Below are 24712 nucleotides of genomic sequence, written 5' to 3' on the forward strand. Positions count from 1 at the left end.
TGTGCAAGCGGGGTACGTGTATTACTGGAGTGTGTGTGATGTTTTACATGCGATTTCAACAGGGTACGTGTATTTCGGGGGTGCGCGGGAAGTTTCACACATGATAGGCCCTGTGCGAGTGGGGTACGTGTATTTCGGGGGTGCGCGGAAAGTCTCACACGCGATTTCAGCAGGGTATGTGTAATTTGGGGGTGCGCGGGAAGTTCCACATGTGATTTCAGCATGGTACGTGTATTTCAGGGGTGCGTGGGAAGTTTTACATGCGATTTCAGCAGGGTACGTGTATTTCAGGGGTGCGCAGGAAGTTTTACACGTGATTGGCCTGGGTACGTGTATTTCAGGGGTGCGCGGGAAGTTTCACACGCGATTTCAGCAGGGTATGTGTATTTCAGGGTGCGCAGGAAGTTTTACACGCGATTGGCCTGGGTACGTGTTTTTCAGGGGTGCGCGGGAAGTTTCACACGCGATTTCAGCAGGATACCTGTATTTCAGGGGTGCGCGGGAAGTTTTACACGCGATTTCAGCAGGGTACGTGTATTTCAGGGGTGCGCGGGAAGTTTTACACGCGATTTTGCTGTCAGAGCGGGGAACGCATATTTCGGGGGTGCGCGGGGAGTCCTACATGTGAATTGGCAGTGTGGGTCCTCCCAGATGTCCCCTCTACCCCCTCCATGGCCCCTGCAGGCAGCCCACACCACAGGGGACTACCCTGCACACCTGGTCATTTCCCCCAGCACCCCCACCCCCACAGCATTGACAAGCACCTGCCAGCAGGCCCCGACACATGTCCCCCAGCCCCCCCACCCCCCATCATTGACAGGCACCTGCCAGCAGGCCCCGACACATGTCCCCCAGCACCCCCACTCCCCCATCATTGACAGGCACCTGCCAGCAGCCCCCGACACATGTCCCCCAGCACCCCCATCCCCCAGCAGTGAGGGGCACCTGCCAGCAGGCCCCCACTCATGTCCCCCAGCCCCCTCAGCGCCCCATCATTGACAGGTACCTGCCAGCAGGCCCCGACACATGTCCCCCAGCACCCCCACCCCCTCATCATTGACAGGCACCTGCCAGCAGGCCCCGACACATGTCCCCCTGCACCCCCAACCCCCAGCAGTGAGGGGCACCTGCCAGCAGGCCCCCACCCATGTCCCCCAGCACCTCCACCCCCCAGCAGTGAGGGGCACCTGCCAGCAGGCCCCCACTCATGTCCCCCAGTCCCCCACCCCCCCATCATTGACAGGCACCAGCCAGCAAGCCCCGACACATGTCCCCCTGCACCCCCACCCCCCAGCATTGACAGGCACCTGCCAGCAGGCCCCGACACATGTCCCCCAGCCAACATGTCATCACAATCTAGATCCCTGGCTCTTATGGCCACCCAAATCCCACCCCACGCCACCCCAGTCCAAACACCCAACCAAGCTTTACATCCACTCCAAATTGAAATCCCCATTACATGATAGATCATAAATAAGCAGTATGCGCATGAGTAAAAGTCTGCCAGACCCACACAATGGCAACACATGACTGAGGGCCTCATTACACGGTAGGCGGTGGACCAAGGTGCTATTAGCACCTTGGTCCATGCCGGTAAAATACCGGCACCGCCTTGGCGGAAAGGGGATTTACCGCCCCATTCCAAGGTTGGAGGGGCGGTAAATCCCCTTTCCGCCATTGCCCTTCCCCATTCCCATTTCTGCCCCATAGGGCTCTATGGAAATGTGGAAGGCGCTAATTACGGCACCGCAATTTTGCGGTGCCGTAATTAGCTCCGAGGTCCCTTAGCGGGTTGGATATTAACGCCTGCAAGAAGCAGGCGTTAAATCCTCCAACCCGCAAAGGGACCTCGTAGTACGGCGGTAAGGGTTAACGGTCACCGTTGCCATTAACGGTGACCGTTAACCCTTACCGCCGTCCGTGTAATGAGGCCCTGAGAAAACCCACATTGTGACATGCATGAAACCAATGAGAGAAGACCACACATTGAAGTAAGAAACAAAAATGTAATCAAGTCAAAATGAAGGGAATGAAATCAAAACACACAATAATGCCAATAATAATCAAAATGCAGCATGTCCCAAAAAATGATAAATAAATAAAATGAGAATCCAAATTAATCCAAATGAAAATGTGTCCAAAGTCACCGTCCAAGAAAGCAAATCCAAAGGGAAAGAAAAGCGTAATATCTATTGCTCCATGGTGAAGAAAAATAAAGATGAAGGCGAAAAATCCACTGTAAAACTACAAAATAGCAAAACTAGGGGCCATGAGCCCAACTACATAAATGAAACCTACAATGAAACCTACCTAATTACTATCTATATACAAAAATGTGGGGCATAGTCCATGCGCCCCAAATGAAAGAAAAAAGAAATGAAACTTAACACTAATGAACTATATACAATGGCGGCGGGCAAGTCCAAAGGCTCACTTGTTGATGTCATGGGCCAGGGCATCATCGAACTCATGTTCAATGTCTTGGAGGCAGGCCTGTTCTCTGGCCCCGAGGTCTCGCAGGGATAACGCCATGTCCACCTCCAACTCCCTGCGAATTCCCTCGAGGCGCTCAGCCCGCCTCAGCGCCCTGCGCATGGAGTTCTCCACCCTGACCATTGTGAGCCGTGCCTCCTCCACCCGCTGCCGCTCTGCACCTATCTGCTGGCCCAATCGCTGCCACACAGAAGACACTTCCGTTCCAGGGTCCTCCTGCCCTCCGGCCGATGCCTGCCCCTCTGATGTAGATGGCTAACCCTTAGCATACCAGTATCTTTGTTTTGTTGAGATTATAGCCTCCCACGTTGAGCCTGCCCCTGCCTCCGACGCAACTGCCTCTGCCAGCACGATGGCATCCAGGCTGATGGAATCCACCGACGCCGTCGTGCACGTGCCCTGCCCGATGATGCCGGCACATCCTCCATCTGCTGAGGTCCAGTTGCTGTGGTGTCCACCCCTGCTGGACCTCTGACTCCCGACTGTGGCAGGGATGGGATCCCCACCGAGCTGGCTGCGTTGGTCAGGGCAGGTCCACAGAGGGCCCTGGTGGCATCTAAGCCGGAAGACGGCATGGAGAATGACTGGCGCATAGTCTCCACAGAGGAGGAGAGGGCCGCCAGAGTGGCCAACACATGTACAAAACCCCCGACCATGGACACTCCCAACTGGGCCACATTGGCACGCTGCTCTTCATGATGACGTGCATGCTCTCCCCGGGAAGCACGCACGTCATCACGAATGTCACATGTGCGCAACGCGACCCCAATCATGACCTTCTCCATACAGCCAGGGGTCCCCTCGTCCGCAGGTAGAGTAGTGTCAGATGACATGGACACCCCCCCTACCTGCGGATGGGCCTGGGATGGGGCATCCCTGCTGGTGCATGGTGGTGCAGTCACAGTGTCAGGGACAGTGACATGCACAGGCCCCTCCACGGCGACCTGTGCTGCCTCCTGCCCCTGCCCCTGGACTGCACCACTTGCACCAGTGGTGCCACCCCCACCAGGCTCCATGTGCGGCTCAGTAGCGGCCTCCTCCTCCTCTGTGGAAACCACCAACCTGGATGGCTCCACACCATCTTCCGCCGTTGCAAGCCCCTGTGGGGGCTCACCCACCCCTTCCGCTGCAGCCGTAGTGGCAGACGCAGCACCAGTCCCCTCACTCCCGGGCGATGGTAAATTCTGGGAGGGTGACTGGGCCTTGTGTCGCCGGCCGGTGGGGGCATCCCCGCCGCTTTGCTCCACAGCGCCGTCTCCGCCCTCTTCATCACTTGCCGCTGTGTAGAGGGAGACATAGAACACAAGCATCAGGGTACTGTACAATGGTCCCCTAGACAGGAAGCAATAGCAGATGAGTGGCACTGTCAAACATCACTTCCATCATGTCCCTCCACAACACATGGGTCAGTGCAGGCAAAACACCTGCAGTAACAGGCATGGCGCATGCAAGGAACATTAGCATACATATCCAAGGGACTCTTGAAACATACAATGCTGGTTTGAAACTCACATGCATCATGGGTCATGCCTATCACATGCACACACTTCACCGTAGTTTCATCCATCTGGCCTCGTACACCCCAGAAACAGTGGATACAAGGATGAGTAGGCTGCATCAGTGAATTTGAACATTGTCAAAGACATGTGTCATGCATCCATGCCATTTACAAGTCACAGACACGCAAGTCAGACACACAGAAATGGACACCATACATGACCATGACCGCAGCACTCATCTCTCACACCCCATCCATGTCCAATAACAGAGACAGACATGCATTAACGTGTGCATTCAGCATGCTGCTCCGCATGTTGCATTGTAACACATGAACCTACCATGTGGTTCACACATTACTGGTTTCACATGCATGACCATGATGTCCCTGCACACATGTCCCTGCACACACACAAACGTACATGGCCTATGTCACACATACAGGCAAGTATCAGACAACCAGCACCCTGCAACATGCCCTGTCTCACACAGCAATGCTCGGCCACTTACCGCTCAACTCCAGACAGGTCTGCCTCTGAAGGATCTGGGCATGGAGCGCTGGGCCTACGCATTCCAGGACCCTCATCTGGATGGTACTCATGCTGCCCCGGCCCCCCTCCACGAGGCGCCGGGCCTTTATGAGGGTCCTGGACCTTAAGTCCTCCCAGCGCTTCTTGACTTAGTTGATGTTGCGGGTTGCCACCCCCTCCGCGTTGATGGCAACCACAAAGTCGGCCCAGATCCTATCCCATCCTTCCTTGTTGGCACGTGATGTTCCGAAGAAGGCATCATAATGCCCCAGGACATGCTCCACCAGGACACCAACTTCCTTCTGACTGAAGCTGGTGGCCCTCTGCCCCTCTGGCTGGGGGTCGCCAGTGGTCTCAGATGGTGTTTGCCCCGACATGGGGACCCCCGAGGCAGGCATGGGTGGGCAACTGGGTCCTGGGGCTGGGCTGTGGAGCGATGGTATCCCAGTCGGGAGTCTTCTGTTCCAGCAGGTGTGGACACAGCAACTGGACCCCTGCAGATGGCTGATGTGCAGGCACCAAATAGCAGGGCACGTGGGCAGCAGGCAGTCAGGCAGCAGCAGATGGCAGGTGGGTGTGTGCTTGGGTCTGTGGGGGGCAGGAAAATGGCCTTCAAGGCAGGAGCGTGGCCTTCAGTGTGTTTTCGCGTGGCCAGCTTGATACAGAGTGATTTGGCATGTGAGAAAATTGCACATCAGCGTGTAATTTGAGGAAAGGCCCTGAGCGCGTAAGCGCGTCAGCACACATACCCGATTTCATTGGACCAAAGGCCCTTAGCGCGTAAGCGCATCTGTGACGTATCGCGCACGGGCATTGCCCCTAAAATACACATACCCAGGCCAATCGCATGTACAACTACCCGCGCACCCCTGAAATACACATACCCTGCTGAAATCGCGTGTAAAACTTCCCGCGCACCCCTGAAATACACGTACCCTGCTGAAATTGCATGCAAAATTTCCAGCGCACCCCTGAAATACACATACCCAGGCCAATCGCGTGTGAAACTTCCTGCGCACCCCTGAAATACACGTGCCCTGCTGAAATCGCGTGTAAAACTTCCCGTGCACCCCTGAAATACACGTACCCTGCTGAACTCGCGTGTAAAACTTCCCGTGCACCCCTGAAATTCCCGTACCCAGGCCAATCGCGTGTTAAACTTCCCACGCACCCCGGAAATACATGTACCCCACTCGCACAGGGCCTATCGCGTGTGTAACTTCATGCGAATCCCAGGAATACACGTACCCCACTCAGTATATGCGTGCTTTTTGTTTGTGCACACTTTTGTAATGCGCAGGGACGCCACCGCCTGCCTTCGTGTGGTGGACATGTTAAGGCCTGTGCGTGTCTTTGCCCGTGTGTGGGTTTGCCCTATTCGATTCCATGAATACGAGTGTTTCCCGTGCGTGTGGGCGTTCCGTGTACTTCCCAGCAGTACTTCCCCCATTACGCCTTCTTTTTCACGTGTTATTCCCCATTCCACGTGTTACGCCCCCTGTTCCGCCTAATTTTGTTGTGTGCGCTGCGCTATGTGCGCTTTCGCTGTGCGCTTAGCGCATGCTGTTTGGAGACGTGTGCGCCAGCGTGCGCCATGCACGGATTTGGCGCACAACCAGTGGGAAAGTAGCGCTGTGCCTTCCTTGAATCGCACGCGTGCGCGTGCGCTTGCTTTCTCAAGCTTGCGCCTCCTTGCGCCTGCTTGCGCTGGGATTTTCGGCGCACGTTTGTTCCATGAATCGGCCCCTTTGACTCATGGTTGCTGTGTTTACCTGATCTTTGCTGGAAGGGCCGGTCAAGTTTAAATAGACACGTGCTTGCTTCCTTGAGGACTTCTCTACCTGTGAGTTTTTCTCCAGCTAGGGATTTCACCCCATGGTCACTCTGGGGTGAAACTCTTTGCTGGAGAAAGAGCGACATAAGAGACCATGATGGAGCGCAACACAGAACGTGTAAGTTGTACCATTGGACCATTTCTTTGCATCGAGAAGGACATAGGAGTGGCTTGACAACTCAAGTCGGATACTCTCTCCCAGCACCCATCTTTCCTGGTTATTCCTAAATGTCTATTAGATCAGACACTGCTAATAGCAGGTGTGGGAAGACTACTCTCCTGTGTCATCATTCCAGCAAAACTCTGATGCAAGGATGGAGCAGAGAAAGATACTGGGGCTCAGGTGGTTGCCAGGGACAGGAGGATCCACCCCACCTGTCTCCACCTGTGGCTCTTGCTGTAGCTTTCAATCAGCTACTTACATGAGCCGTGGGCAAAGGTAAGTTTCCCCTTTCCTCCACCCAGCTCAGTCCCCACCCTCCCTTTGTCTCTAATTGCTATTTACAGGATCTGGGCCTTGAATTGTGATAAGCCATCTCTGTGCTTTCCTTTGTAAAGGAACGCCAGTTACAGAGGGGATCACAATGCGCAACTTGCAGGCCCTGCTGAAACAGCAACTCAATGGTTCCATGTGATAATATCCCTACAAAAATGTCACCATACAAGAATGGCGCCATTTATTTGCAGCAATATTACCCCATGGAACCTGCGGGGGACTCCCCTGCAGCCCCCATATCTTTTTAAAGGGAGTGGGGGGATACCCCTGCAACCCTGCTCCCATTTACCCCATAAATGATCCCAGTACATAATGCTGCCTATGCCATTTCCCAGCGACTATATGTATTGGGACATTATTTATGGGGATAATATTACCTGATACCAACTCAATTACATTCAGCATTTTGGGAGCAAGGGAGGAGAGCCGTTAGCACCCTTGTGGCTGTTTTACATCTCCTGTGGCTCCAGGGACAAAGATTATTTTGCACATTCCATACACTCTAAAATGTTTTAATTGCATTAAAGTCCATTCATACAATCTGTATGATGGGTTAGTGACCTTCAGCCTGGGTAGGGACCTGGCTTTTTCCTTGGGATTTATGAGCTGGGTGGCAACAATCATTCATTAAAAAATATTTCTAGTACGTACTCTATCATTACAAAGTTAAATTCCCTTAACACACAGAAGAACTCCTAGATCAAGAGAAAACCCAGTGGAAAGGTGAATGTTGAAAGCTATTCTCAGACGTTTCTTTGTAGAACAATTCATGTGTGTGTGTGTGTGTGTGTGTGTGTTGCTACTTTTTTCCTCTTTTCCTCTCTCTTTGTAGCTGTCAACCCACCTCTCTCGCTCCCCCTTCCTTTATTTCAGTGCTTCCCTATTGCTGTTGCTCTTTCTCTATTGCCTCTGAAACTCATTTTTCACATCATGTTTACATCTAAAATTGTCCATAGGTTTCCTGTTGTTTTTGCTGCTCTCTGTGCCAGGCTCTTCCTGTCAATGTAGTCCTTTGTTGCATCTTAGTAAAATCTCTCTTTTTTACATCACTTCCTGGCACAGCTGATTAGGGCCTATGTGTCTTGTCTTGTCTGGCATGGTTTGGTGTCACCTCAATTATACAATCAGGAGATCCTTCAAGGCAACATCACCTTTTGCTCCTCTGCCTGAACCTGATGAATGTTATATCTTGATTGTTTCCAAGTCCGAAACATTTTGACATTGTCATGCAAAAAGCCAGCCTAACATATTCCTACTGTCTGCCTTTTTCAGAACAGTCAGCCTTCTGGAAATCTAGTAAATATAGCATGTGGAGCCTGTCGTCCTCACCGCCACGTTCCCTAGCCAGGGGATCCATCAGGGCAACGTCAGGGAGTTGATATGACCACAAATCCGATCACCCCTGCCTGATTCTGCATCCCCAATGCTAGCATTGTTTTTGAAAGTGATACACCTATGTCTTGCCTCATTCACTGTTTCCTATGTTTTATCTTTTAGAAATTCTACAGGTGCAAAACCAAGACATTAACCTTCCTCATGATTATGGTAAGGAAACCCATGAGGAGGAAGCAAAGAAGAGGCCACAAGCCAGACAAGAAGGTGACGGAGAACACTGCCCAAGACAAAAACATGACATCATCACAGAAGGCGAAGGAGGGGATGAAAAGGAGCACCTTGAAGAATTAAGCGAAGACAGCCAAAGAAAATAGCAGGAAAATGAAAGGATGTTGAAAAAAGAAAGGGGGATTTTAAAGGAAAAGGGTGTGGAAAAGGAGGAGAGAAAAGTAAAGGAGAAGGCAATGGTGAAGGGCAGTAAAGAGCAGGGAGGGCAGGGGGAGCAAAAGTGACAATAGAAGAATATAAGCTTTTTTTCCAGATATGTCTGTTCTCTAAACACATCCTCATGTAATCAGAATGGAAATATGGTACACCCCCATTGTACATTTACAAATATTAATGTGTTTTTAAAACTTTGAATCAAGAGTTTGTGGGCTGACTTTACATACAGTGAGTGGGTATATAAGTAAGCTGTGTTTTTTAACCTTGTACACAGAGATGCGGGCACATACAGGCACCCCGAGAAACAGGCAGGACATATAACCTCAGAGGGGTTGGGTGCTTGATGGTGTCTGATGCAAGATGACTGAACCAAGAGGTAAATGAGGGTAGCTTATGACTGGATGAGGACATGAGTGATGAACAGGTCCATGAGATGAATGGCGCCAGATTGACCAGGCGGAAGGCTCATGTTCTAGAACTATCTAGAACTGTATCCCTGTTCTCAAGAAGTAGGCATGCCGGAAATCCTGCAAGCATTGCCATAGATATGTATGACCTTAACAATCCCACTGAACCCCAGTGTGGGAATGACCTTTTAGGATGGAAAGGTAGAGAGAGAGAGAGGTGAAGGATGACGTGAATTGGTTTTGATGTATCGGTTACGTAGGCATTGCCGGTACCACGTAGTGTGCAGAGAGCTTAACACAGGTTGCCGTGGAATCTGCTGACTGAGCAGGGTCGCATGCAAGTTGCTTCACTCTTTAAACTCATAAAAATAAGGTTCTAGTAATAGGGAAGAGGGGGGCTCAGCAAGGGTCTAAAGCAACATATATTTAGCAGGAGGTGACCCTCATCTTCACAAAAGGTCATTGTATATTAATCTTTTTCACACACAGGACTGTCAGTGGAGGATTGTGGGAAGCAAAGGGGAAGGTGTATACCCCTCCCCACAAGCACAGAAAGGAAGTTGTGTTTTTTATGTTGTAGTACACCTAAAATAATTTGAACCCACTTTTTAAATTTTTTTATTATTACTTGTTTTAATTGAAAATCAATTTTTACAAGAGTCGACAGTTTCTCATTTCTGTAATCTAATAAAACTTTTTAGAAGAAAGTCAAGGTCCTAAGAAGGGGGCGGAGGGTTGAATGGAGATAATGATGGAAGCGTGTAGTACTCCACATAACTGATTAGTTATTGCAGGTGCTCAAAACCCCATGTAATACTCCTTTCTTTTTTCAAATGCGGGTTCTGCTGGGCTATTTAAGGAACTCCTCCCCCCTATCTCTTGTGCAGTCTTTCATCTTGCCTTTCAGTCTATTCTTAGGGTCTATAATTTCAAACTCTTAAGAAATGTTGTAACAGTGATCACCCACATAGTTCTTTCACCACTCAGGAGGCGTGACCACCATTCATTTTCTTCATAAGACTGGAGATCAAAGAGAATATGGCCAAAGTAAGTCTTTTGTTGCTGTTCGAGGGCTCGACAGTTTAATAATAGGTGTCGTGAGTTTTTGATTGACTCCTTGCTTTGACAGAAAGGGCAGAATTTGTTGCTTTGTTTGCTCCTTATAGCTACTACCTCTTTGGTCATTAGTAAGTTCAATCTTATTCTCATGAAGTTTTCCCTTAGGTTTTTGTTGGGAAATATTTGCATGTAGATTGGAGGTTGGTTGATTTTCTTTATTATTAGAGGTATATTCTTTGTCAGTTTATTTCGGTTAGCCTGATCTTGTGTTAGTATCCAATCCTGAAGTAGTAGCTTTTTTTTATTTTAGTCTGTTTTTTTTAGAAGGTCCTCCTCTGGGCAGTTGATTTGACCAAGTCTCATTTGAATATCCTTGACCCATCTTGACATGATCTTTGTCCTGTTTTCCTGAAGTTCCTTGTTAATTAGGCCAAATATGTGAGGGCTTGCAGGGTCGATTATCTTCCTGTATAGCATGATTCTGTTGCGAGTCACTATCAATGAAATAGAATCGATGCTATTGGTGTTGATTGTGGGAGTGACAAGACCCTTCGCCAAAACGTTCCTTCTAACTTGTCCCATAAAGTTTCAGGAAGATTTGGCATTGCTTCTGCACCATATTTTAGGCTTGGTATAATCTTGGCTTTGTAGAAGTTCAGGACAAGTATAAAGGAAAATCTTCCGAATTTCCTATTTACAGCTTTGGTCTGTACAATCAGGGATTTCAGTTTTCCTTGGGGGGCTTCGTGCATAGGTAAGTCCTTTCTGTTTGAGCTAAGGGTCACGCCTAAATATTTAAAACTAGTAACTGTGTCTAGTTTTTCCTCCTCGATGTACCACTTTGAGTTTTCGTTTTTCTTTTTTACAAGTTTAAAAGACATCTTGGTTTTGGAGTTGTTTATTTCCAAGTCGTTCGTTTTAATGTACAAGGCCAAGTTGTTCAATTTTCTCTGGAGGCCGATTTGAATCTGGTCGATAACGATAATGTCGTCTGCATAAATAAGTCGCGGTAGGGGTTCGTCCCCAAAAGTTGGGGGGAATGCTGAGACTTCAAGTTCGCTGGTTTTATAATCAGCAATATAGGTGTTGTATAACACCTGGGCCAAGGCACAGCCTTGCTTAACACCTCGGGACGTGTTTATAGGTTTCGTTAGTTGGCCCGCTCTGCTGAGACGTACTTGTATTGTTGTATCAGAGTATAGTGCTCTAATTTGAGCCAGTAGTTCCAAGAGATGAGTTTTTTCCAAAGTTTGGACCGGTTGGCTTGGTCAAATGCCTGTACGAGGTCTATAAACCTCATAAATACTCTTGGTTTGCCTTCCAAGACTTTGTTCTTGAGTATGCTCAGGAGAAGGATGTTTGCTGTTGTTCCTGTAGCTTTGACGAATCCAGACTGCAAGGGGTCGTTGATTTTGTTATTGTTGGTCCAAATTTGAAATTGATCCAGTGTAAAAGAAGCAAAAATCTTTCCTATTGTGTCAATTAATGCGATTGGGCGGTAGTATTTCAGGTTATGCCTTGCTCCGTTCTTGAATATTGGGACGATGTTTGTGCATTTCCATGACAATGGGATTGATCTGGTCCTCTTACATTTTGCAAATACTTTGCTAATGAATATCGACCAAGCATCCGCTTGTTTTCTCAAGTTGAAATTAGTCACCCCGTCTGGGCCCGGGGCTCTGGAGTGATTTAGTTTCCTTATTTTGGCTAAAATTTGATCTGGGTTGTGCGGAATGATCCATGGCTCCAAGGATTCTTCTTGCGTTTGTTCAGGGTCGATGTTTCTTGCTTGATACAGCTGTTCAAAGTGATTGATTGATTGATTGATATTTTATTTCTATCGCGCTCGTACACAAGTGTTTCAGAGCGCGACAAGGCAAGGGAGGGGAATAGGGGAGAACAAAACAGCGATCTTACTAGGCCCAGTGACATTGAGAACGCGCAAGTGCATGGGAGAAGGGGGAGGGGAAAAGTGTATGGAAGGGTAGACAGGTGAAAAGTGTGAAGCAGAGGAGAAACAGATAAATAACAATAAATAAATAGTAAAGGCAACAAACAGTGGCAATGCAGCCAGCAATTTGCAAGTGCTAGGTTTAAGGCAGCAGACAGGGTAGGTCTGATAAGTGCAGGAAGAAAAAAAGGGGGGGCTGTATGGGTACAGATACAGACCCCAGTGCAAGGGGTGGCCCGGAGGCAGTGCGGGAGGGTGGCAGGATGAGCAGGTACCTGGGCCCAAAAGACAAAGGGTGGCCAGATGCACGGTGCCAAGAGAGAACAGATCAGCAGGGGAGAGGGGGAGCGAAGGCAGAAGAAAAGAGGAAGGTCTTGAGGTGCTTCCGGAACCGGAGATGATTCTCCTCAAGTTTTAGAGTGGCAGGGAGGCTGTTCCAGAGGGAGGTCCCAGCCAAAGACAGAGATCTACCCCCAGCTCGTTTCTTAGAAAAACGACTAACCCTGAGTGAGTTGGAGGTAGAGGAGCGAAGAGCTCGAGAGGGGAGGTATTTGCGAAGGGATAGATGAAGGTATTTTCGACCCAGGCCCCAGAAAGCTTTGAGGATAATGCAGAGAGTTTTGCATTTAATCCTTGCATCCACTGGGAGCCAGTGGAGAGATTTCAGAGCTGGAGAGATACGATCCCAGGGCTTGAGGCCAAGGACAAGTCTTGCAGTCCTGTTCTGGATTAGTTGCAGAGGGCGGAGAGTAGAGGCAGGTAGATTTAGAAAGAGGCTGTTACAATAGTCCAAGCTAGAGTGTAAGCGATATTCAATCAACACTACAGCCAAGTCAATGCCTAGTCTGGGATGCTCAGGAAAACCCTTATTAATGTATTTTTATGTCTAGTTCAGTACTCTGGATGGCCACCCTTGCATAACACCCCCCTCTTGGAATCCCCCTGACCCCACTGAGCCAAGAAGTAGGTTTGTTTTGCAAATTAAAAGGTTTATTTGAGAATTTAAACAATATATATATATATATATATCACACTTTATAATAAATTGATAACTGATATCACACTTCAGAATATGATGTTGATCAACAATGGGTAATCTGGCACTAGCACACTTCTTTACAATCAATGAGGAGTTAGTATAGGATGGATGAAGTAGCAAAAATACTTTTATGGTTTCAAGGGAAAAGCAATGAGGAAAAAATTGCAGTACAGAGATACTTGATATGATTTTAGCAAAAGATAAGATAATCACTTTTTCTCTGGCAATTCACCCCCCTCCCCTATGCAATGTAAGAAATGGAAGGAGATGGAAAGAGGAGCACACACTTCTCAGGAATGCAATCAAATACAATATGAAATTCAGTTCCCCCCCAGCCAGCTTAGAGGAAACAGGTAGGAGTTTGAAACACAGGCCCAAAATGCTTTTTAAATGTGATGGCAATGGATGGGAAAATGTGCCAACTGATTTTAATTCCCTCTAGAGATTCAGGGTGAGTGGGAGATGCGTGTTATTACCAAGTTGCAAACGGATTTTAACAAAAGAAAGAATGGAGCTGCTAGGCTTGTCGGAAAGCTTAGATTCTAAGCTTTCAGAGGAAAGTTAAATCTCGTTCCTAGCCCAAACGGTTCCAGAGATACGGACGATTTAATAAAGGTAGATTTTCGGATTTAAAGTAAAACTCAAAATGACAGGTGACAGCTTGCAGCTGCAGAATTGACAGGTGACAGTTGTGCAGCTTTAAAAATGACAGATGACACGATTTCTAGGAGGCAGTTCTACTTAGGTTAAAATAGTTTGGATTAGATTATTTTAACTAAGAGATTGGTTCTGCACAGTTCTGCTAGGTACTCACAATATAAATTTGAACTAGGCCTCGTCACGGATCTGGTCAACACGTCCGGCTGCGGTTCTGTCTGCTCGGTGGGTCAATCAGGCACCGGTTCTGCTCACAGCGATCTGGGTCAGCTCTGCTCTGCTGGTCTAGCCTCTCTGATTCAGCGGCCTCTGGTTCTGGATACTGCTCTGCTTTCCGGTCCGGATCAAGTGGATTCTGGATGTAACACTGCTTTCTGGGTACTGGCAAGAGTGCTTGGCAAAAGAATTCAGACAGCTCGCTCGGCTGTGGAATAGTTTGCAAATGATTTTGAGGCCTGCTGACAAATACTTTTGCTTGCAGTGGGCCTTCTTGTTTCAAAGTTCTGTAGTCTCTGTTTAGCTTGGGAGTCTAAGTGTTGGATCTCTGGATGTGAAGTCGTCGGTCAGCATGCTCCGCAGCAAATGGAATTGAATGTCTCTACCTGTCCCAGCAGTCTCTTTTTATGTGTTTTGAAAATGGGTGTGTGCCTGGGCCTAGCTAAGCCTGCCCCTCTCTACTTGTCATTGGCCCAATTCTCCCCTCTCCCATGATTGGGGGAAGGAAATGGATTGTCATCATGATGAGGTCTGTTTATGGGTGAGAGGATCCTCCCCTGGTCAGTTTGCCCACAAATCTATATTTGATTCAAATACATCTTTCCCAGATATACAATTTGTTGAAATTACATGTGCACATTATATATTCCTTATGGTCCATGCTTGTCCGCCTCTGATCTTCCTGGGGGCTTGCATTCAGGAATGACAACATTTTGCGCTTTTTAACTGGTTTTGCAATATTTGACATTTACCCAAAATTACACACATGTGCGCAAGGAGTATGGACATTAATTGATGAAGTGTCAGATTTTTAACATGCAGACATTTGGATTAAGACCCTATTTTCCGCTAGCAACCCCCCCAGAATACACCACAGGGTCCTAACGCCTCTTAAAATGTTCACAGAAAAATCACAAAAATAATGATATTACTTATATAATTCTGACAAGTCCGCACTATGAGTTATCTATCTTTTAAAAATTATGCTCTGGTCAAAAAGGGGTGTGGCTTCCCACATCACAGGGTGGAATAACTGGTTTATCCACTTCCCCCAAGCTCAGCTGGCTTGCAGAGGCACAGCTGCCCCCCAGTTTCTCCCAAGAGGAAGCTATTTTACGACGCCCCCAATATAACATTTGCCTGAGTCCAGGACAGGCGTTTGTTCAACTCCCTGTAGCCCCCAGCTGCTCCACCCCTAATCTAATCAGAGAGGTGTTAACTCCTTTTGTCCAGGGGCAGAGTGGCTGAGCATCCAGTTTCAACTCCTGTAGGGGGTAGTTGTCAGGCAGAATTCAGTTTCATTAAGCCAGGTTTCAGCTAAATGTCACTTTTTGTTCCCAGTTTTCTACATTCAAATCAAACTGACAATTTTTACCTATACATTAAATAATTACTTCCTTCAAGTCATTTCAGAATATAGTTTTACATTGTATCCACCTCTTAGCAAGTCTTTCCTGGGCCTGGTTTTGTTTCATTTGTTCAGTTTTACACAAAAGTCTGGTGGTTTTAAAACGCTGGCTTTCTGATAGTGGTGAGTACTGGTAATGCAACCATTTTTGGGATTAAGAAAATGAATACCCCACAGTTCTGAGTTGCTTTTTTGGCAATCAGCATTGCCATTCCCAATGGTTTCAGGCTACTGTGTGTGTAGCCCAATGGTGGTTTTAAGCAATGCCCTCCTGTGCTCACAACATAGGCAACAATGGGTGGCAGCCTATTCTTCATGTTTTCCCTGTGCACTCTCTGGGGAGTTCTGGCCATCATGATGTTTTCCATGCCAGTACTGCATAGTTTTATGGTAGGGCTTGTATGCATGGGTACAAACATCCCACAAGCGAGAACCAGAGCTTGAGATACCATGAGCTTCTGGGGGAAGGAGAGGAAAGGCAGAGTACCCCTGAGGAGGTGCAGTTGGAAATTTGACTTTTTAGAGCCCTCAGAGATGTGGGCAGAGAAGGAAAGGGTGGAGTCAAAGATGACCCCGGGGTTCTTAGCCTCGCAGGTGGGGGTAGGAGGAGGGCCAAGGGAGGCCGGCCAGAGAGTGAGGAGAAAGGATGGTGAAGGTGTGCCGATGAGGAGGATCTCCGTCTTGCTGGCATTCAGACAAAGATCATTGGCGGCACACAAATCTTGAATGGCAGTTAGGCAATCAGAGATTAGAGAGGGAGAGGGGGTGACAGAGGGCAGCTTGAAAATGAGTTGAGTGTCGTCAGCGTAGCACTGGAAATTTGAGCACAAAATGGCAATGCAGTGGGCGAGGGTTGCCAGGTATTGGTCGAAAAGCCAGGGCGAGAGGTTAGACCCCTGGGGAACACCACAGGTAGAGAGGAAGACAGATGAAAGGAAGGACCCAAGTTGGTCCGGGGAGGGTCGATCTGAGAGGAAAGAGGTCAGCCAGGCCAGAGCTGATCAGTGATACCCAGGTTTTCACAGAGACGGTTGAGCAGGCTGGTATGGTTGACCGTGTCGAAGGCAGAAGAGAGATCGAGGAGGATGAGGACAGATGGAATGTTAGAGTCAAGGTTGGTGAGCAGATCAGGTTAATCCACTTAGCTTCTCCCACGCTGTTCTGTAATGCCTCATTTGATGATCTCATGGTAGATTTTACGAAAGTCCAAAAGGTATTTGTTTTTCTCCCGCAGATGGCCCTCAGCATTTCTTCAGAGTCAGTCTGATACATTTTCTTTCTATGATTTCTCACCTAGGCTTTGTATTCTTTTTCTACTTTGATAGCCTCTGCTCTTATTTTGGGTGATGTTGTTTTTTTTTGCTTGACTCTTTAATTTGCACATCAGTCTGCGCTTTAGAACTAGTTCCTGGTCGTAAGTGTGAGTTTCAGATCTTGCACAAATTGTTGGTTTTCCGTCCAGTTTCTTAAAAGCCATGAGAAGTGGACGGTAGTCTGTTGTTTTACTGGCCGTACCACTGTTTGAACAAGTGAACTCACTTTGGGAAAAAACGACGAGGGGTGCATTTTTTCAAAGAGCATCATATGTGATGCTTGCACCCGAAAAGCGATTTGTTGATGATAGATGGAAAATCACTAAAAAACATACTGGTCCAAGGCTTAACTTGAGTCAGAGATAAAAAACAAAGTCTGGTGAAAAATCATGTAAACTCATTTTTTTACACAAAAACTCAATCTTGTGACTTTTTCAACAGAAAAAAAGTTGGCTGCAAATTCAGATATGTGACTATTTTTACATAAAAGGTCTTGTTTAAAAGCCCTAGATCTTAGGCCAGAGATACAAAGAATATACAAAACTTACCTTATGAATATCTGTTTTATTCACCAATTTATAGGAGAGTAGGCAACTTTTCTCTAGATGGGAAGGCGATCGAAATTTCTATTCTGGTTATTCTTTCTTAGCATCAGATTCCCATTTAATTTCTATGCATTATTAGTGCATGTAGTAGGCGTAAGGGGCTAGCCCGGGCTTGGAATCGCTTGCAAAATAAAATAGCAGGATTAGAAAAGGGGCCACCTGCATTAGGCACCTTGTCTCTGGATTGGAGGGAGCTAGAAACTTAACTTCTGGTTCATTTGTCTTATAATCTCATTGCCATTTCTTTTCTATGCATTCTGAGTGCCTGTAGTAGGCATAGGGGGCCCACACGGCATAAGACAACCTTGCATAAAAGCTTGCAGGAATGGAGAAGGAGCCAACCTGCAGCAGGCACATTGTCTCTGGATTGGAAGGAGCTAGAAACTTAAGGACTGGTTCATATTTCTTGGCATCGCATTCCCATTTCATTCATATGCATGTGTTGTGCCTGTGTAGGTATAAAGGGACCAGCTCAGCCTTGCAACCCTTGCAATAAAGCTTGCAGGAATGGAAAAGGAGCCAAACTGCAGTAGCTACGTTATCTCCAGCTTGGAAAGAGCTAGAAACTTAATTTTTTGGTTCCTTTGTCTTATCACCAATTTACCATTTCATTTCTATATATGTGTTGCGCCTTTACAAGGAATAGCGGAAAGAAACGGCTTGGAAACCCTTGCATAAAAGCTTGCAGGAATGCAAAAGGGGCCACCTGCAGTAGGCATATTGTCTCTGGATTGGAAGGAGCTAGAAACTTCATTTCTGGTTTAGTCTTTTAGCATCACATTGCCATTTCAGGTCTAGGCATTTGTTGTGCCTGTGGTAGGCATAAGGGGCCAGCACAGCCTTGGGAACCCTTGCATAAAAGCTTCCAGGAATTAAGAAGGAGCCACCTGCATTAGGCACCTTATCGGTGGACTGGAAGTAGCCATCTGACAAAAACAAATGAGGAAGGAAGAAGTGCTGAATAAGTGTTAATGCCAAGTTTAAAACATTCATTAGTGGAACATCAAAGTGGCATGGACCTCACGGTACAAGTGATGCCATAAAAGTAAAGAAGGTGATCGCAACCAAAAGCTTCCAAAAAGGAGACATTATTTGTGATCACCATGGGATGGTAATACCAGCTGAGCAAGGAAAAGGATTAATGAAAGACATGCAAAGCGATGAGATGGATTACTTATTTTTCTTTCAGGATTACGCTGGCAAAAAAGAGTGTGTTGATGCAAAGATGTTACCTTGTGTTTGCCATCCAACATTTGGACGATTGATTAATCATTCAAGGGAGAATGACAACATCAAACAAAATGAAGTCACGGTGCAGATCTTTGGGACTTCACAGCTTGTGATCATGTTCATGGCATTGAGAGACATCGGTGTAGAGGAAGAGCTCTTGTTTGATTATGGTGTGCCAACAAATTCATTTGGTGGAAAGGGTACAGACTCCACCGGTTAAACCGTCATAGAAATATGCCACATTTTCATCAACTCACTCATGACTGATATGCAATTTAGAAACTTCAATGTGGTGAATATATCTGTGATCATGTTGAGCTGTTTAATCATTAAATTCACTAAGTGAAAATATCTTGACGATGATGTATTGTGATTTCTATGTAACTGATGTATTCAAAGTTGTATTGAACAGAATAAAAATGAATTTCAAATGTGATCATATTTGCAATTCTGAGTGAAATTAAATGAACAGGTGGTGTAGATGGGTTGTCCAACATATGTTCATAGTCTTTTTTTCTTTGAAATATGTACATGTCAGTCGGATACCCTATTGCTCGGTTCACCCTTCAAGATCTATTCTGAAAATGACAACTGGACACATCAGTGCATTTTAACTCAACATCCCAGCACTTGGATTGAGCAAATGTGAACTTATGATGGAGGTTTGGCAATCGAGGCAAATTTTCAAAAAGAGTGCATTCTTGGAAAATGGTAATCTGTGGAATATTTTCCAAGATATCACAAATTCACATGTCAAGGCAAAATATAGTTTTTGTGTTCCTGATGGTGTAGATGGAGTATAGATGGAGTGCCCCGCATATTTATCTAACCTATAAATACAACACGGTTTGGTTATTTTCAAAACTTCAGTCTGAGAACTTATTGCTCGGTTCACCTTTGATGACTGATTCTGAATCTGACATCTGTTGACACGAGTGCACCTTAACTTAGCATATTTGCAGCTTAACAGAGCATACTAGCAAATATATGTAGCATTTGGGACCTTATGAAGAAGATTTGACAAGCAAGGCAGCTTTTTCTATGGAGCATTTGCCAGGATGTCAATAATGTTCATGTCAAGACAAAATATAGTATTTGTGTCTCATGTTTCTGATGGCGTCAGTATAACTCAGAACCCACCACTGGGGTAGATGGAGTGTCCTGCATATGTATTTAACTTATATATACAACATTTAGTTTTGATGAAAACTTGAAAATTCCATTGCGAGACATTAGTGCATCACTAATGTTCATATCCAGGAGATTAGTGTACTTGTATCTTAGGCATTATAACATAGATTAACCCACAGGTGGAGTAGATGGTCTGTATCACATACATAGGTAGACTTTTTCATATTTCTTTCACCTTTTGTGTCATAGGGCTTCTTTGGTCCGATGTCATGAAACATGTCCCCCTTGGAGGCTCAAAAATGCATTGCATATTTCCTGAATTTAAATTAGATGGCTGCATGGTACCAGTGAGCTCACGAATGCATTTCCAAAACTCTAAGTCCTTCCTTCACTGAGAAAAACATACATTTCTCTATGCGTCACCAGTGACACGGAGTGTAAAAATGTTCAAAATGTTTGTGAGAAATGCACTAAATGCAAAAAAAAGCCTGTATTCAGGGCTTTAGAACAATCTGCATTGAATGTATATCTACAAATGATAAAAAAGTGCACAGGAAAAAAAAAATCTACATTTTACGTTGAAGGGCTTTTATGATCTGATGCCATGGAACTCTTTGTTAGGTAAAATGTTGAATTTGTCCCACTTGGAGCCTCAAAAATGTATTACATATTTCCTGAATTTAAATTGGATGGCTCCAATGGCATGGTAATAGTGAGCTCACAAATGAATTTTCAGCACTATGGGCCTCATTAAAAGCATGGACGTCCGGGAACTACGGTACCGGTAAGCATGCCAGTACCACCCGCTAGGTTTTTCCTGGCGGGTGTAACGGCACCCATGAGCAGAGCACGTCGGATGCCCCGGCACAACTCTGAATGTGCCGGTGCATCCGACGTCCCCATCCCCATTCAGCCCTATGGGGCAGAATGGGGATGAGGAGGCCCTTGATTCCGGAACCCGCAAATGGGCAATTACCGGGTCCGCCGAGCTCGGCATGACCCTGTACTTGCCCATTCGCGGGTGCCAGAAAAAATGCAACTCCGGCGACAGCCGTGCCGTTTTTAATGGCATGGCTATCGCCAGAGTTGTAATGAGGTCCTATATGTCTTTCCTTCACAAAAACATATTTTTGGCTCTTTGTCAACAGGGATGGAAAGTGCAAAAGAGTTTAAATATGTGATGCTGATAGATTGTTGATGATGATAGATGGAAAATGATAAAAACATACAGGCCCAAAGACTAACTTGATTCTGAGCAAAAAAAGTAAGTCTGGTAAAAAAAATCATGTAAACTCACTTCTTTACACAAAAACTCACTGAATATAACTCAGTGAATAAAACAGATATTCATTAAATATGTTTTTGTTTCTCTGGTCTACGGTCTAGGGCTTTTAAACAAGATATTTTCATCAAATGTATGAATTCACTGTGAACTTGTTTTTTTCGCTGAAAAAAGTGAAAAATAGTGAGTTTTTGTATAAAAAAGTGAATTCACATGATTTTTTTTGATCAGATTTAGTTTCTTTTGCAAGTGGCAAGTGGATTTATGCCCTTGAGAAGCACACAGCAGGAAACACTTTAGCTGTAGGAGATATAAAGAGTTTGTTTGCCTCCCTGCTAGTAGAGCAGGCAGACAAGATGTGGAGGTAGGCAGGTGTCATGGCCCCAGTCTGTGAGTATAGGCCTTATTCAGGCATTCAGGTTAGGCAGAGCACATTAAAACCATTAGCAGGTCAAAGGTGGGTGTTAGCCTATCACATATGACATTTAGAAAACTAAGAAACAATACTGGCAGGCCAAAGTGTTATGCTACTGCTTAATAAAGATAGCAGAAGAGATCCCAGGGGGATTTGTTTTGGATCGAGGAGGGGAAGGTATTGGGCGGAAATGGCCATAGGAATTAGTATAGCCATGAGGCACTCAATGGGTGGGTAAATAACCAAACAGCACCAACAAGCTCAATTCTCTTCATTAATTGCCACCTCCCTTCTAGTTGTACTCCAATGCAATAGATGTGGCTTATAGATGGCGCTGAAACACCGCCTTATAGATACCCGATTCATTTTCAAAAAACCAAAGGAAGATTTCAAATAAATGTCCCAGGCACCAACTACTGATTAAGTATTGGGTTTGATCCATCTAGCGATTATTGTGGGGGTGAAAATTCCATATTGGGGTTTAACATGATGTAGGTATTATTGTGAACGTTGGTACTGATGGGATTAAGAAGAAGCTTCTGAGTTACTCACAATGTCCAAGAGATTTTTCATTGCAAAACACTTAAGTCGACCTTGTCCACATTAAAAAAAATATAAGTCAGTAATAAGCGACCAGACTCTACACATCAGTTTTCAAAGACGGTGGAGGGTTGCGCGTGAGCTGTTAGGAGCAGTGAGTGGCATGTCACGGTGGAGGGATGTGCGTGAGCTGCTAGGAGCAACGAGTGACATGTCACGGTGGAGGGTTGCGCATGAGCTGCTAGGAGCAATGAGTGACATGTCACAATGAAGGGTTGCGCGTGAGCTGTCAGGAGCAGTGAGTGACATGTCACGGTGGAGGGATGCGCGTGAGCTTCTAGGAGCAGTGAGTGACATGTCACGGTGGAGGGTTGCATGTGAGCTGTTAGATTACTGTGCAGGGTTGACATATCATGTTGGAGGGATGCGCGTGAGCTGCTAGGAGCAGTGAGTGGCATGTAAGGGTGGAGGGATGCGTGTGAGCTGCTAGGAGCAGTGAGTGACATGTCACGGTGGAGGGTTGTGTCTGAGCTGTTAGGAGCAGTGAGTGACATGTTACAGTGGAGGGTTGCGCGTGAGCTGTTAGGGGCAGTGAGTGACATGGCACGGTGGAGGGTTGCGCGTGAGCTGTTAGGAGCAGTGAGTGACTTGCCACAGTGGAGGGTTGCGTGTGAGCTGCTAGGAGCAGTGAGTGACATGTCACAGTTGAGGGTTGCGCATGAGCTGTTAGGAGCAGTGAGTGACATGTCACAGTGAGTGAGTGACATGTCATGCCTCCAGGGCAGCTACATTACAGCGTGGGTGGGGAGGGAGAGTAATCTCAGGGGATCTCCTGCAGAGCACAGCTGGACATCTGCAGAACTCAACGCTGCAGAGTGGCTATAATCCCAGATCTGATTGCGACCTTACCAAAGTACCCACCCCTGGGGCCTGCATTTCCATTGCACACACTGCTCTGCTTGTGCTTGGGAGAAGGGAGCTCATAGATTTAATGAAGTATTGTTGTTGGTTCTCTTACTGCTAATGAAAGTTTTGCAACATATATCATTTGAGAGAACATGTCACTGGGGACCCAGATCAGGTATAAAACACGTGCCGGCAGAATCTCCCAGCCAGTGTGAAAAGGGAAGCTGGGCCACTGACATGATCATGCTGACGTTTCCCCTTCACTGCCAATTCTCTGATCAACTTCGTTTCGCAAGTCATTTCCTGTCTGACAATATTGTCCCATCTCCTCTTTATGAGCGGCAGGAAGACGCTTTCCCAGAAGGGAGCGCCCCAGTTTACAACCCAAGGTGGCACGTGCAAAAACATGGCTTTGGAATTCTAAACCTTGTCAGGATTCAGGGTACTGTGTACGGGCTGCGCCATTTTACGGCCGCATGCTAGCACTTCGAAGACCCCTTCTCCAAGGTGAGTGCCTCCTCCATATAGAAAGGATATTTGCCTAAATAGGGAGTTTTGCATTTTGTTTCCTGGATTAATTAAGGTATTTATCGCAGAGAGGGGGGTAGGGAGGAGGTAGCAAGTGCTTAACGCTAGGTCTTCTGGAGAGTAGATTCTGTACTATGCATTGTCAGTGCTCCAGGTGCTGCAAATGAAGACACATTACTCAGGTTACTAAGGGAACAACCTCCTTCTTGGGTGTTGGGGGTCATGTGAGCAGGGCTGAGGGTAGGGATGAGGGGCCTAGCTCCGGCCCAGGTCACGCAACATCCTGTCTCTTCAAGGGATCAAAACCTGGCGATTTTCATAAAACCGTAGGGCATTTTGGGAGCATCTGTATGGCTGCATCATTTCAAATTTCAAATATGTCTGTGTTAGTGATACAGCAAGAAACCCTCTCAGCAAGTAATGGGAGTCAGACTCTCTTCTGTTTTTAATGTTCACAACATTCGCCCTTACTAAAAAATGTCTGTACATCACAAGACATATCAATTTGAACAGATTGTCAACAAGGTATACAGCTTTGGCTGTTTCTGCTGCTGGTGGCTCTGGCCAAGTGTCCTGAACCCGCCGGCTGATGGTGGTTGAGTGCTTGGGAGCTGATCTATGGGAAGAAACAAGTGTTTCTACAAAACAAACTTTGCCAGCTGCGTTCAGTTTAGTTCCCACCCATTTCCGACCTTGGTCCAACATGATAGAAAATAATCCTAGTATGGACCAACCTATCTCATTCCAATTCAGTTCAGAAACGGGATACATCCGCTTCCGCATTTGACAATTCCCATAAACACTTAGTTCCACAAATGACAAGTCAATATCGACAATCCCCTTATTATTCTAGCCACGCACTAGTCTTACTTCAGCAGGTGGGTTGCTCAGCAGGTGGGTTGCTCCAGCGCTGCATATTAAGATGCAATGTGTGTATTTGCTCTTGTGGGTATAAATTAAGGTTGAGGCCGTAGAGTTTATAGATTAAAGAAAGACATAAAACCACTTTGCGCCGCACTCCATTAAATGTGGCCACATTAAAGCAATACATACAGACTGCTAATGACGCACCTAATTCCCAGGAATGAATAGTTGTTTACCGATGGGGACATTTTATCTTACTAGTTAGTCATGTTTTTCGGCTCCATTTCATGACTGTTGACTTTCATTTTTTATTTTCATTTTTTTAAAATTTAAAGGCATTGTGTAAAGTGCCATGTCTGAAGTGATCACTGTGTAAGTCCCCAAAGTACAAAGGTAGCTGTGGCAGGAGACTGATGTATAAAGCCTTTGAACAGTCGGATCTACAGAGATGGTGCAAGGGGCACATGCAGGCATTACAAATACAAACAGAAACAGCAACTGCAGACAGTCACAGATGGAGCCCGGTGGCCAT

This window comes from Ambystoma mexicanum, chromosome 3p (assembly GCF_040938575.1).
Source record: "Ambystoma mexicanum isolate Mex_15411 chromosome 3p, UKY_AmexF1_1, whole genome shotgun sequence".
NCBI classification, from domain to species: domain Eukaryota; kingdom Metazoa; phylum Chordata; class Amphibia; order Caudata; family Ambystomatidae; genus Ambystoma; species Ambystoma mexicanum.